We start from the raw sequence: 13,037 nt of genomic DNA on the forward strand, positions 1-13,037 counted from the left end.
CATATGCTTGTTCTATAACCTGCCCTTCGGGCAAGCCCATCGCTATGTTTTAACGAGCCTAGCGATAGGGAAACTCGTTCTCGTCTAAAGACAAGTTTGTCGCTATTTAATGCATTTTAACGAGTCTAGCGACAAAGACAACTCGGTCCTTTTCATTTTTAGAGAGTCTGAAAAGGTACATAAAGTTAACTCCAAAATTCCTTTTTCGTCATCTAATCCCTTAAGTCCGAAAAAGTATAAAACAATACAGAAGGGATGAGTTTTCGATAACTTTAACGAGCCGAATAAAACAAGCGCTCGACCTTTTTGTGCAATAATCCCTCAGGTCCAAAAAGATTAAAATCTAGAGGAGGGATAGCTCTTCCGGTCCTTTTAACGAGCTGGAAGGCCAAAACTCGGCAATCTTTTCATATTTTACGAGTCAGATGAAAAGAGCTTAAAGAAGACTCGTCTTTTGAGGAACAAGTGATAAACAGGGATAGCAGCTGATTCCAGGCACAGGTTGGAATTTTCCAATCACGGCAGTGTCACAAGGATGGCTAGGTGAAATCACTCTTCGCAGCTGTTCCTCAAAATGGGTAAACAATCATACGGAGGTGAACGATCGACCAAATGAAAGTGGAGGTGGCAGGTGCCAACACGACCAAGGCTTTTATGGCTGATAAATTTACGATCACAACGGTTATTTACCGGGGTAGGTTCATTTTTTATTTAAAAATGAGCTTAAACTCTGGAGGAAACATTGCTCACTGCTTTTATTTATTTTTTAACGAGCATGAAGACCGCGTTAAAACTGCTCGGATCTTGCGTTTATTTTTTAACGAGCATGAACTTTATGCTAAAACTGCTCGATTTACCAGTCATAAGGTAAGAAATGTCTCCTCAAGATTCTATTTTTTATGGAGCTTCATCTCACTAAGCTTTTCTCCGCTCCTTTCTTTATGCAAGTTCGGAAACGGCTAATCCAAAAAACAGATAAATAACCGCTCTTTGCTTGCACTCCAAAAGGGTTGCATGCCCCCAGGTATAAAATACAATTTCGAGGTTGCCCCTCCTCCTTCCCACCTCTGCTTTTCTTTGGGTGTTCACAGCTACTTGTCGTCTTGCTAGTCCAATTTTAACGATACTTGTCTTCTCGTTAATTTTAACGGGTCTGTACGATACTTGTCTTCTCGTCAGCCCAACTTTCAACATATTTTTCGCAAGATCGCAAGAGAACAGCTACTTGCGACAAGAGAGCAGCTACTTGCGACAAGAGAAGAACACTACTCAAAGACAAAACATTTGTGTTACTGAGGAAGGCTTACCTCTTTCTGGTTACCCAAAGATTGTCCTGTTATTTTTTCAACAAAACACTTCCTCGGCAATGTCTACCGAAATAGACAAGGGTGAATGACTGTTGTCAAACACGTAACTTTGACAAAAGAATCTTATTCCAGAACAACCCCTCTTCCAACCACGGACGGGGTACAGACTAGTCATATTCTCTCGCGGAAATTCTACCTTATACCCAAGGTTTTCTCTGCCCAACGCAGACCAGGATGCATGCCCCCTGGGTTCTAGTCCCATCTTTCCGAATCACTCGCACTCATCGGGAAGAAGGACTGGGGTTGGAGACATTTCTTGATTGAATAGACCATTCAGGGTTGGTATGTGACTATTTGCGATGCGTGATCCCGGAAATGAAAGTTGGTCTATGAGCTTGACCATTCTTCCTTCGTGTGGAAAACACATTACTCTAAAGAGTGAGGAGACTATTACTCCCATGCAATATATATAGTCTCGTCCAAGGAGTAGGTTATAATCCAAGGGTCCTTGAACGACCATCACGTTCATTTGAACGGCCTTCCCTTTCAATGTAATGGGCACATTGGGGAGGATCCCTAATGGTCGACTGGTTCCTTTATCGAAACCCGAGAGATTTCTTATCTCAGGCAAAAGCGCCGGGGAACCCAGTGCTTTCCAAGCAACAGAGGAAAGGATACTCATAGATGCCCCTTCATCAATGATAGTGCCAGCCATTACCATTCTGTATATTTTGACCATGATTCTGAATGGTATACTGGCTGGCAACCGGGGTCTGCCTAGTTGGTTCCAATCAAAGGACACAACCAAGTTGCTTGGTGGTGGGACCGAATACACGGCCGGATATGACCCTGACGATCTTCCTTCCTGCGATAAAGGAATGGGTGCATTGCCCTGACGCTCGTCAGAGTCTGTGTTGATGAAAATAATCTGGATGGTGTCATCCTTATTCTCTTCAGTGAGGGTGTCATTTGAAGATGAATCTTCAGTGACGGTGTCATTTGAAGATGAAACTTCTGAAGGGAGAACCAGGTCAACTGCCGTTTCGACCTTTGGACTTTCATCCGGTCTGGATTCAGTACGTTCATTTTCAATGACTGACGCTTCAGCTGACCACTTGAGCGGGCCGACTGTATTCTCAACCAACGAAGGACTTGGCACGAGTTTTTTGTATCCAGGAGGAAGTCTCAACGGTGAAACCGGACGATCTTCCAAAACTCTCTTCGCTTCGTCTAAGAAGGGACAATGGTGGATGGCGTGATCGCCTTCACACAGTCTGCAGGGGGATCTTGCTCCCCCTCTTTGTCTTGAACCTTCACTTTCGCTGGTTGACGGTAAGCATTCAACATGGCTATCAGAGGTTGACGCTCTCGAACTGTGCAAACGAGGGGACCAGTCCCTTAGTATCTAGGGAATACAGGGACAATCTCTATGGAAGTGGTCTCCTCTACATATGACACATGGCGATTTAGGCCCGGTCTGTGCTGTGTGTGGATTTTTGTCAGATGTCTTTTGCTTGCCCCAAGTCGCCTTAGGCTCCTTCTTCTTCTTCTTCTCCTTCTTCTCCATGGGAGCTTGGCTTTTGCCGGCTCTACCATGGTTGGGAAAAGTATCCAATACGGAATGACCCTATCCCACTCTAAGGGTGATAGTTCCTTAGCAAAAATCAAAGCAAAGCTATCTGAGATTACTTCTTTATGAGATGTAAAAGAGGGGAGAAAGAGATCCACTAACCGATGTCTTTCGCTAATGATTGATCCAATCTTCTCTCCTTGCTGCTTGCCCCCAGCTCCTTGCTCTTTCACTGGCCCAGCTACACCAAGATCCTGCAAAATGGCAAGAGAGGGAAACTACAAGAAGCATATATTCATAATTGATTCAAGGATTAGAATAAATCAAATACACAAGTATAACAATACACCATTGAGACACATGCATATAGAAGAACCTCAAATGCTTTATTAATGGAAGAAGTAAGGTTCAGGAAGTGATACAACCATAAGAATCCCAATCCAGCATCACCTTCCCAACAGAAAGAAATCTCCTCTTCACCTCCTTCAAAGCAAATCACCCAATAGTTCTAAACTCAAACCAACATGAATTCTTTACATTCACAAGATTCCAGCCTCCGTAGACCTCATGAGAGAGATCTATATATAGGATTTTTGGAGAAAGGATGAGTCAGCTTGAGGCTGGCATGAAGCTGACTCGTGTCCTCTCTCACTTCAGTTCTTGAGTCCACTTGGAGGTTCTTGCTTCCACTTGGAGATTTGGAACCTCTTACTCATCACCAGTCGAATTCTCTGATCCAAGTGTCATTTTGGAAGCTTCCTGGGCATTGACACCTTGATGAATGACTCTGCCACATGTCCAAACTCGCCCAGCGCAGGTAGCCTTCTTTGTAGTTGACATTCAACGCAGGTAGACAGTGGAGCACTTGACCTTCAGCGCAGATGCTCAGTGGAGCAGTTGACATGATCCAGAATTGCCTTGTTTTTGAGTGTTTTCAGGTGGAGAACTTTTGTTCAGTGCTGTGGTTTGCTGACCTTGTTCCCCTAGGGGTAGGAACAACATGTTTAGGGACTTTGGATCCCTTAGATTATGGACATTTCATGCTTCATGCTGTAAGGCACAAAAATGTCTATAACACCAATGTGAAATCTCGTCTCTCAAACTCGCAATTGATCTCCTCCCCGGAACTTCAGAAGAAGGGGCTCGTTTCTTGGAATTAATCCAATTGGATGAAACCCATCGTGACACCGCTTTGGCTAACGAAGCCCATTAGAAACGAGTCAAGGTGCAGTTCGACAAAAATGTCAAACCCCGTGTCTTCTCGGAAGGTGACTTGGTCTTGCTTTACGACCAAGAATCCGATAAATTGGGAGCAGGTAAATTTAAGTCTTTATGGATGGGCCCCTATATTGTTAAACGAGTGTTAGCAAAGGGGGCCTACGAGTTAATGGATTATGATGGAATTCAAGTGGTACAACCCCGTAATGGGTTGTACCTCAAGCGTTACTATGCGTAATGGTAACCAGCATGATTTTGTTATGTTTTTGTTTTCTCTAAAGTGTGTGTTTTGGTCAAGTAATCCATTTTTTACATTTATTGCAGATGTCAAACCTATTGGAGCCATGTGTTGGATATGCCGACGGAGCGAGTCGTAGTTCGCGGAACCTGTCTTCCGCAGCCTGGGCCATTTTCGATCCAAGCGGCGAGTTAGTAAGTTTCAGTGGTGTATGTATTGGTCGATCAACGAATAACATCGCTGAGTATAGCGCGTTGATAGAGCTTCTCTCTGATGCCATCACTCATGGTATATGCCGACTAATTGTCAGGCTAGACTTACAACTCGTAATACTACAACTCAATGGTATATATTCCATCCGAAACCCAGCTATTTGTCGCATGTTCCTAAGGGTTAAGATTTTGGAAAGACAATTTGATCTTATTCAATATCAACATATTTCCAGAAACTTAAACACATTAACTGACTCATTAGCAAACTATGTGTTAGATAGACATTTGCAACATTTATAAAAAGAAACATATCATCAATGTTTTGCATGTGGATCATGTAACTCAACCAGAATAAAACTCCGAAAATCAAAAATATATATAACTGTTTATGGTTTACACATAATGTTCTGTAACCAAGACAAAATCGGTCAAATGACCCAAAAACTCAAAATACTACGGGGTACCCTAGTCTAATGATGCTCGTGATAGCAAGTCACGACCTGTGCAATCATGCGTAAGAGACGAGTCCATCGTCTGGGCACACCAGTAGTATTCCGCTATAACCGCAAAGGTAGCTTGTCGGTCCTCACGTCTGGGATACCGAGAGTGAGACCCTCAACCTGCTCCTGCAAAGCTGTGAGAGTCTCGGCCACATTGAGGTCACGAAGAACAGCTCTTCCGATGACCTCTCCTGCTGGGGCAGCAGCTGGTACTCTCAGGCAAACTACTGGACGAACAAGACCAACATCTGCATGTACACATGAGTTTGATTAAAGTCTTGATAGAATAAAGCACAAGGACATTATAAGCAAAAAACGATAAACAAAAATATGGTCAAAGATTTTACCAATGGTGCCCCACTGCTCGCCATCCGACAGTACTAAATCTGGATCACCCCGAAAGTCCATGCCAGTGTATGGATACTCAGAATAAACCATCTCCTGACGAACAAACCACCTGAAGAAGGTATTAGAAAATGAAATCTGAGATTGGACATCATGCCTAGACATATGGTCAACCCATCTGTGCATACGTGGTTCAGTAGGAGAAGGTAAATCGAGTGCAATGTACTGCGGCTGCATCAGTGGTATCTTCTCTAAGGCAAAGGCGGTCAAAATAGAACCATACCCAAAGTTCTTCAACCTCCCGTTCTTTATCTTGGTCAACTATTCTTTCATCACAAGAAGTACTACATCGCACCAGTTGAACACCTTCGGTTGGAGGCATTCCAAGGCATGCTGCATATAAGATCGATTGGCTACATGAAGAGACGCACTACCGGCCATCCTACCAAAAGTAAACAGAATAGTCCTAAGGGAACTGTCAGTGACATCACGGATGATGATCTTGCCGTCTTTACTCGGCTGAGATCCTTCTCTACAGTACCGGCAGACATAATCTCTCATAGAATCGCCTCCTCGGGCCGAACCTGACAAAGAGATGGGGGCACCCCGCCTCGACAAGCCAGTCAAGAAATAAATGTCTACTGCAGTCAAAGGGATAGATTTTCCCCTGATCTGGAAAACCTGATTGGTAGGATCCCAAGCATCGAGCAAATACTGCAGTAAGTTGATTTGCTGTCTCATGCTAGAAATGCGGAAGAACTTCAGCAAGCCACAATTCCGCAGCACATTCATTGTAACTGGATCATGTAGGGCAAGCAGGTCCTCTTCTTCATGCTCACGTTCTCGCCATGTAAGGGTCATCTTACTCCAAAGACCTCTGAAAAACAAACAAGAGAGGAGTTAGGTCCTGATTTTGGTGAGAAACAAGAAAAAATTCCATCAAAAATTGTGCATCAAATTCCCTTTTTGCGCCCAACGCACCTGTAGCAGTGTTCTGGGTGCGTTGAATGTCAGATAGCCTTTAGACAGGCCAACCTTCAGCGTAGGTTTCGATACACTGGGGGTGCGTTGATGGCAGAACAAGTTCCTTAAACCCCAAGGGCTTAGAAAAGCTAGGAATCAGGCTCAAAATGCAAAATGGAAACCATGAAATGAAAGAGCTCAGGTTTAGCTGCTACCTGGTCCAGACGGCGCCGAGAATCGTCCACAGAATCTCCCGAAATCAACTGATGAAAATCGAGGGGGAAAAGCACCTCCAAAGCTCCAACAAACCAAGTTCAAATGAAATGGTAAAATGAGAGGTAAAAAACACTTTTTAATTACTTTTACGTAGTTCAAAGTAAAATATTAGTGTTTTAACTCGTTTTCAAGCAAATATTGTTCATTTTTGACTAGTTTGATGAAGCAGTTGAAAATACAGTACGATCTCTGAAAGGACAAAGCTATTTATGGTAAAATCAAAACAAGACCATCCAATCGAGCAGTGTTACCGCAAGGTTCAAGCTCGTTAAAAAATAAACCCGCATCGAGCAAATGTTTCCACGCGCGTTTAAACTCGTTAAAAAATGAACTATTCCCTAGTAAATAACCACCGTGAATGTAGTACTTCAGCCATTAAAACCTTGGTCGTGTTTGCACTGTCACCTCCACTTTTTCATTGGCCGATCATTCACCTCTATTTGATTGTTTACGCATTTTGAGGAACAGCTGCGAAGAGTGATTTCACTAGCCATCCTTGTGACACTGCCGTGATTGGAAAATTCCAAACCTTACCTGGAATCAACTGCTACCCGTTTTATCACTCGTTCCTCAAAAGACGAGTCTTCTTTAAGCTCTTTTCAACTGACTCGTAAAATATGAAAAGATTGTCGAGCCATTGGCCTCTCCAGCTCGTTAAAGGAACATGAAGTGCTATCCCTCCTCTAGATTTTAATCTTTTTGGACCTGAGGGATTATTACACAAAAATATCGAGCGCTTGTTTTGTTTGGCTCGTTAAAACTATAAAAAATTCATCCCTTCTGTATTGTTTTATACTTTTTCGGACTTAAGGGATTAGATGAAGAAAAAGGAATTTTGGAGTTACATTTACGTACCTTTTCAGACTCTCTAAAAATGAAAAGGATCGAGTTATCTTTGTCGTTAAACTCGTTAAAAATATTAATAACGACAAACTTGTCTTTAGACGAGAACGAGTTTCACTATCACTAGGCTCGTTAAAACATAGCGATGGGTTTTCCCGAAAGGCAAATTATAGAACAAGTGTATGTTATCCTCCTCAAGCTTGACAAAAATAAAGAGGTACTGGTCAACAATGACTGGGGAAAAATTGGGAAGAAAACTCAAAGAATCGTTATTGGTAGCAAGTCGCTCTTGAACATGACACTTTCACTCCGTGTCCGAGTCGGGTTGGGTTGTTTCATTCACCGGTCACATCGCCATGGTCACGCCATACCATCCACATTTGGGGTTAATGCTACCAATCCATCACATCAGTTTCGCCTGTGTCCCACCCACTACCATAGATTATACTCCATACTTTCATGACCGCCACCCTGAACCGTATATCATCAGATCGTTTTCACCTCCATCAAAATCATTTGCTCCGTTCCGTGTCATTGATGTGGGATTCATTAAGGCCCTCCTTTGACAGATCACTTCTTGTCGACATCAGCTCATTATCCAAGAAGTTGGTCTAGGAACACCCCATTCAGTACTTTGAAGCTTGCATGCCTTAATGGCAAGTTTCTCACTTCCGGCGACAGGTTTACATCAATGACCTTCGACCGAAAGATTTTGCGTGGTGTTCAATGCCAAGTCCTTTATTCACACCATGTGAATTGTACTGTAGTACCTTGAGGGTCATTATCATTATCGGTGATTCCTCTTGCGCTTGTTAACAGTTTCCATCATTGACTGGTAATCAAGCGATGTCTTTCCATGTTCGACTTCAAAACATTTCTCACATGGATCGACTTGTACTTCGAGTGAAGATCGGACGAGATTGAAGACCCCAGATCTAGTTTCATCCATCCGGGCTGCGATATATATTTTGGGAAATAAAGACATTAAATGTACAACATTGCAGCACAGATAATCATCCTACCAAAAGGATGGTGGCTCTATCAGAATCATCAGTCTACAATCAGACGATTGTCTGTCCTATGTACATGAAAATGAATTTATAAAGCTGAGCATGGGAATGCCCGCCTCAGCTAGATCATGAAAACAGTATGAAGAGAATGTATTGTATTGTATCTTATTACAGGTCTCCTCCCAGCATTGAAAGAACTTCAGATCCTTATAATAAAGCATTTCACCCGATTAACGGCCTCATACTTTAGGGGGAAACTGTTATAGACATTTTTGTGCCTTGCAGCTCCAAGCATGAAATGTCCATAAACCAAGGGCTCCTAAGTCCCTAAAAGTGTTGTTCTAACCCCTAAAGGAACAAGGTCAACAAATTACAACCTCTCCTAGAAGTTCTCCACCAGAAACTGCTCAGAATAAGTCAAAACAAGATCATTTCAGTTGCTCCATTGGCTAGCTGCATTGCATATCACCTAAACACACTAGCTGGGTGCATTGCAACGCACCTAAATGCATTATGAGGGTGCGTTGAGCGAGAAATGACAAATGGCAGTGCCATTCCGCGAGGTGGAAAGACAATGGAAGCTTCCAGAATCTTCTCCTATGACACTTGCCTCACTGAATTCGACCAAGGATGAGTAAGAGGCTTTCAGTCTCCAAGTGGAAGCAAGAACTGACAGAGAGAATACATTAATCAAATCACATGCTGACTCATCCTCCTTGCATACATCTATATATGGATCCCTCATCCCAGAGATCCAGAGGCTGGAATTTTTCACATTGTAAGGAATTGCTGTTGGTTTTGAGACAGAGATCAGAGTATTGGGTGATTTATGCTTTGTTGGAGGTGAAGAGGGGCTTCTTTGCTGGGAAGTTGATGCTGGATCAGGAATCATCGGTTGTAACTCCTCCTGGATGTTCTTGTATATCAATAAAAACTATTTGAGTTTTTCCTCCATGCTTTTGTATCATTGATGCTTGTTACATTTGTATGGTTAGCTTAAATCTGATCCTAAGTTGTTTATGAATATAGATCCATGTCTTTGTATAGTTTTCTTCTTCTGTGATCTTACAGGTACTTGGTGAAGCTAGGCAAGTAAGGGAGCAGGTAGCTGGAAGCTGTCAAAGAAGAGAGGGATTGGATCAAAGGATTAGCGCAAGACACAGGTTAGTTCTTTCTATCCCCCTCTATCTTTAATTCATAAAGGAAATACAAAAGTAGTTTTTCTCTGTTTGTTTCTAAGGCAGCTGTCACACCTTAGTGGGATAGAGCAGTTCTAAATAGACACTTTTCCCGGTAACACTACGGGAGAAAAAGTCTCATCGTAGTCGATCCCCTCGACCTGTGAGAAACTCCGGGCAACAAACCTTGCCTTATGTTTCTCAACACTGCCATTAGCTGCCTGCTTTACCTTGTAAAGCCATCTGGAACTCACCATTGACTTGCCCTGAGGCCTTGGGGCAACATCCCACACACTGTTCCGAATGATAGAGTCATACTCCTCTACCATTGCATCAACCCAAACTGGTTGTTGCACTGCCTCCTCGAATGAAGAAGGTTCAGTATCTACACACTCTCCAACTGGGGCCATGTATCCAGTGTATCGCTCGAGTGACCTCCTCTGTCTGCACTAAGAAGATGGCTGTCCCACATTATTCTATGCATCTAGCATCAACCTTTCAGCTTCCGTTCAGTGTTTCTGCCCATCTCTGGAAGTATCAGCATGAGTGGATGTCTCCACTCCTAGATCCTCTACATGCGGCTGCTCCACATCAATCTGAGGCTCCTCATCCTTAAGAACTGAAAGTTCCTCATCTGCATGCAACTCGAGCTCCCTCTCAAGTGATAAGCGCATGGCTTTCTGCTCGTTGAACTTCAGATCCCTGCGTACCACTGTCCTTTGAGTGGAAGGCAGGTACACCTGATAGTTGTGGGGTGTATTCATGTACCCCACAAGTATTCCCAACTCAACTGTTGGGTCTATCTTCTTCCTGGCAGCTTTTGTCACATGACAGTCAACTGATGATCCAAAGATTCGGTAGTGACTTACATCAGGTCGCTTCTCGGAATAGGCCTCCATAGGTGTCTTCATCCCCAGTATACGGTGCTGGCTTCTGTTCTGCAAGTATACTGTTGTATTGCATGCCACAACCCACAAATGCAGTGGTAGGCTTTGGTCATGCAACATCGCTCGAGCTACTCCCACAATCGATCTGTTCTTCCTTTCGGCCACCCCATTTTGCTATGGGTTATGGGGTGCCGACAGTTCACGTTTAATACCTTCTGTAGAGCCTTGAACCTGTACCTTCCCATACACCTCTCAGCCTGCTTTTCCCACTCATTTCATCCACCAAGTTGATTAAATCATTGTATTTTAGGACTTTTTACATGGTTTTGTAACTATGCTAAGTGACTGTTGTTTGGTTTAGAATTTTGGTTCAGAGTGTGGCGTTTCCGCAGCCAACACAGGTTTCCGCAGCTGATCCAGGTTTCTGCAGCCAGCACAGGATTCCGTAGCTGTTTTATTAAATGATATGTTACAGGTGTCCTCTGAGAAGATGAGCCACATGGGCAAGTTCCAGGGGTCAAGGACATGGATCGTGTCCCTCCAGATCACCCAGAACAGCCATAAAAGCCCACGGTCAATGAGGAGGCAAATACTAGTCAACAGAAGTGTTCAGCGGTGGCACGACTCTACGTTGCTCTGTTTTTGGGCACGTGAAGCTAGGTGGCATCATCCTCAGCCACGGAGACAATCTAGAAGCACAAATCCAACAGCCATATTCTCTAGATTGAGTGAACACGATGACAGTTACCTAGATCCGGGGACGCAGAGGATTCACGTGTTTTTAAACAGCTGGTTGAATAACATAGATCTCGTTAAAGTAGTTTGATTTCTCCTTATAAATAAAGCATCCTTGAACGCTGCAGAGTTAATCATTTTGTATGTAATTTTGAGCTCCCCAATGTACTTTACATTTGCTGTCAATACATGAGAAGACTATTTTGCATTTAAGCGTATAGCTGCTCCTTGAATCGGCTGAAGTAGGCAGAGGGCCCTTGTTTGTTGAAGCCCTGTACAGTAACCTTTAATTTCCTGCATTTCTTTTTCTTGTTTCATGTATATTAGCTGTACAGATGTCTTTTAAATTGCTGCATTTTTATTTCTTTTCAACATGTATATTAGCTATACATAAACTTTGATTTCTGTTGATTTACATTTCTGTACTTTTATGTTCATGACTGATCAGTGCGTTATGCAGGTTTCTTAGGCAAGCCCGGGACAGTTTTCCTTCTTTTATTTTCATAACTAGTGGCATGCGTGATCATCTTGTCTATGTTGCTGACCTTCATTGTTTTACAATTTTGATTTTCCTTACTGTCATTTCTTTAACTTGCATATTTAATTTCTGCTCTTAGATATCAAGTTGTTCATCTATTGATGGTTCCTTTTCCATAATCAAATAACTTTATTGGGAGCCAAAATATCACTTAGTATAGCTTGATTTAGTTTGCTTTAGAACTCACATTACTTGGCTTATTCATAACTGTTTCTTACATGATAAATTTAGCTGAAAGGCAAAAGGTTAAGAGAAAGTTAAAGTATTGTGACTAGTCTCTTTTATGTAGTTTCACTTAGATTTCACATTGCTTAACATTTCATGATATCTTTTCATAGAGAAGATTAAGTTGAAGAGTTGAAATAGTGTGAGATAGTTGTTCTTACTTTTAGTTGGATTTAATATAGATTTCATTTTCATTTTCATTCAGCAGCAGAGATACTGGGCCGATGTCATTAGTCTTTTATTTGATGTCTTTATTTTCCTTTAAGCGTTGATTTTATTGCAGTTGTTGTTCAAGCTTTCTTGTAGAATACTTTTTAAGTTTAGAGAAATCATTTAGAGATCACCACAATCATCCACATTTCACTTGCTTTATTACACTTCCATCACATCACAGTAGGAAAGATACATTCGAAAACAAACTTAAAAAAAAGCTAAAAACGACAAAAGAATAAGAAAACGGTTACCTAAGTACATATAGTACACCTCATTCATCAGCTTACAAGCCCCGGGTTGACATTTAAAAGTTGCAATTTAGACTTCACTAAATTGACCAAACATTTTGGCGCCGTTGCTGGGGAAGTGAAATTAGGTAGCCAAATTCTTAAAAAAAAAACAAGAAAATTTCAAGGAAGGAAAATTGATAACATCTCAAAGTATGCTCTCCTCTTGCACTTAATGTGATCTGGAGGATCAGAAAAGAGAAAGTTATTGGTTTAATAGTCTCTTGAGTATGCTCTCTTCTTGCACCTAGAGTGACCTGGAAGATCAGAAAGAGAATTATTAGCCCGACTTGAAGAAAAAATAAAAAAATGACATGAATAGAGCAAGAGATTCTAGGGGAAGGTTTTTAGCTAGAGCCAAAAGTTCGATTTTTACAACTCCATCTACTTCAAGGAATAGACAAGAGACACCTCCTTCATCTCCAACTTACACTCCTAGCCCTAGGATTCCTCGAATTCAAGAGGCAGGAGTCGACTCTCCCACACCTTCCA

Source organism: Pinus tabuliformis, chromosome 4_2 (assembly GCF_031772625.1).
Source record: "Pinus tabuliformis cultivar Carrire ecotype Pingquan chromosome 4_2, CPIR1, whole genome shotgun sequence".
Classification (NCBI taxonomy): Eukaryota; Viridiplantae; Streptophyta; class Pinopsida; order Pinales; family Pinaceae; genus Pinus; species Pinus tabuliformis.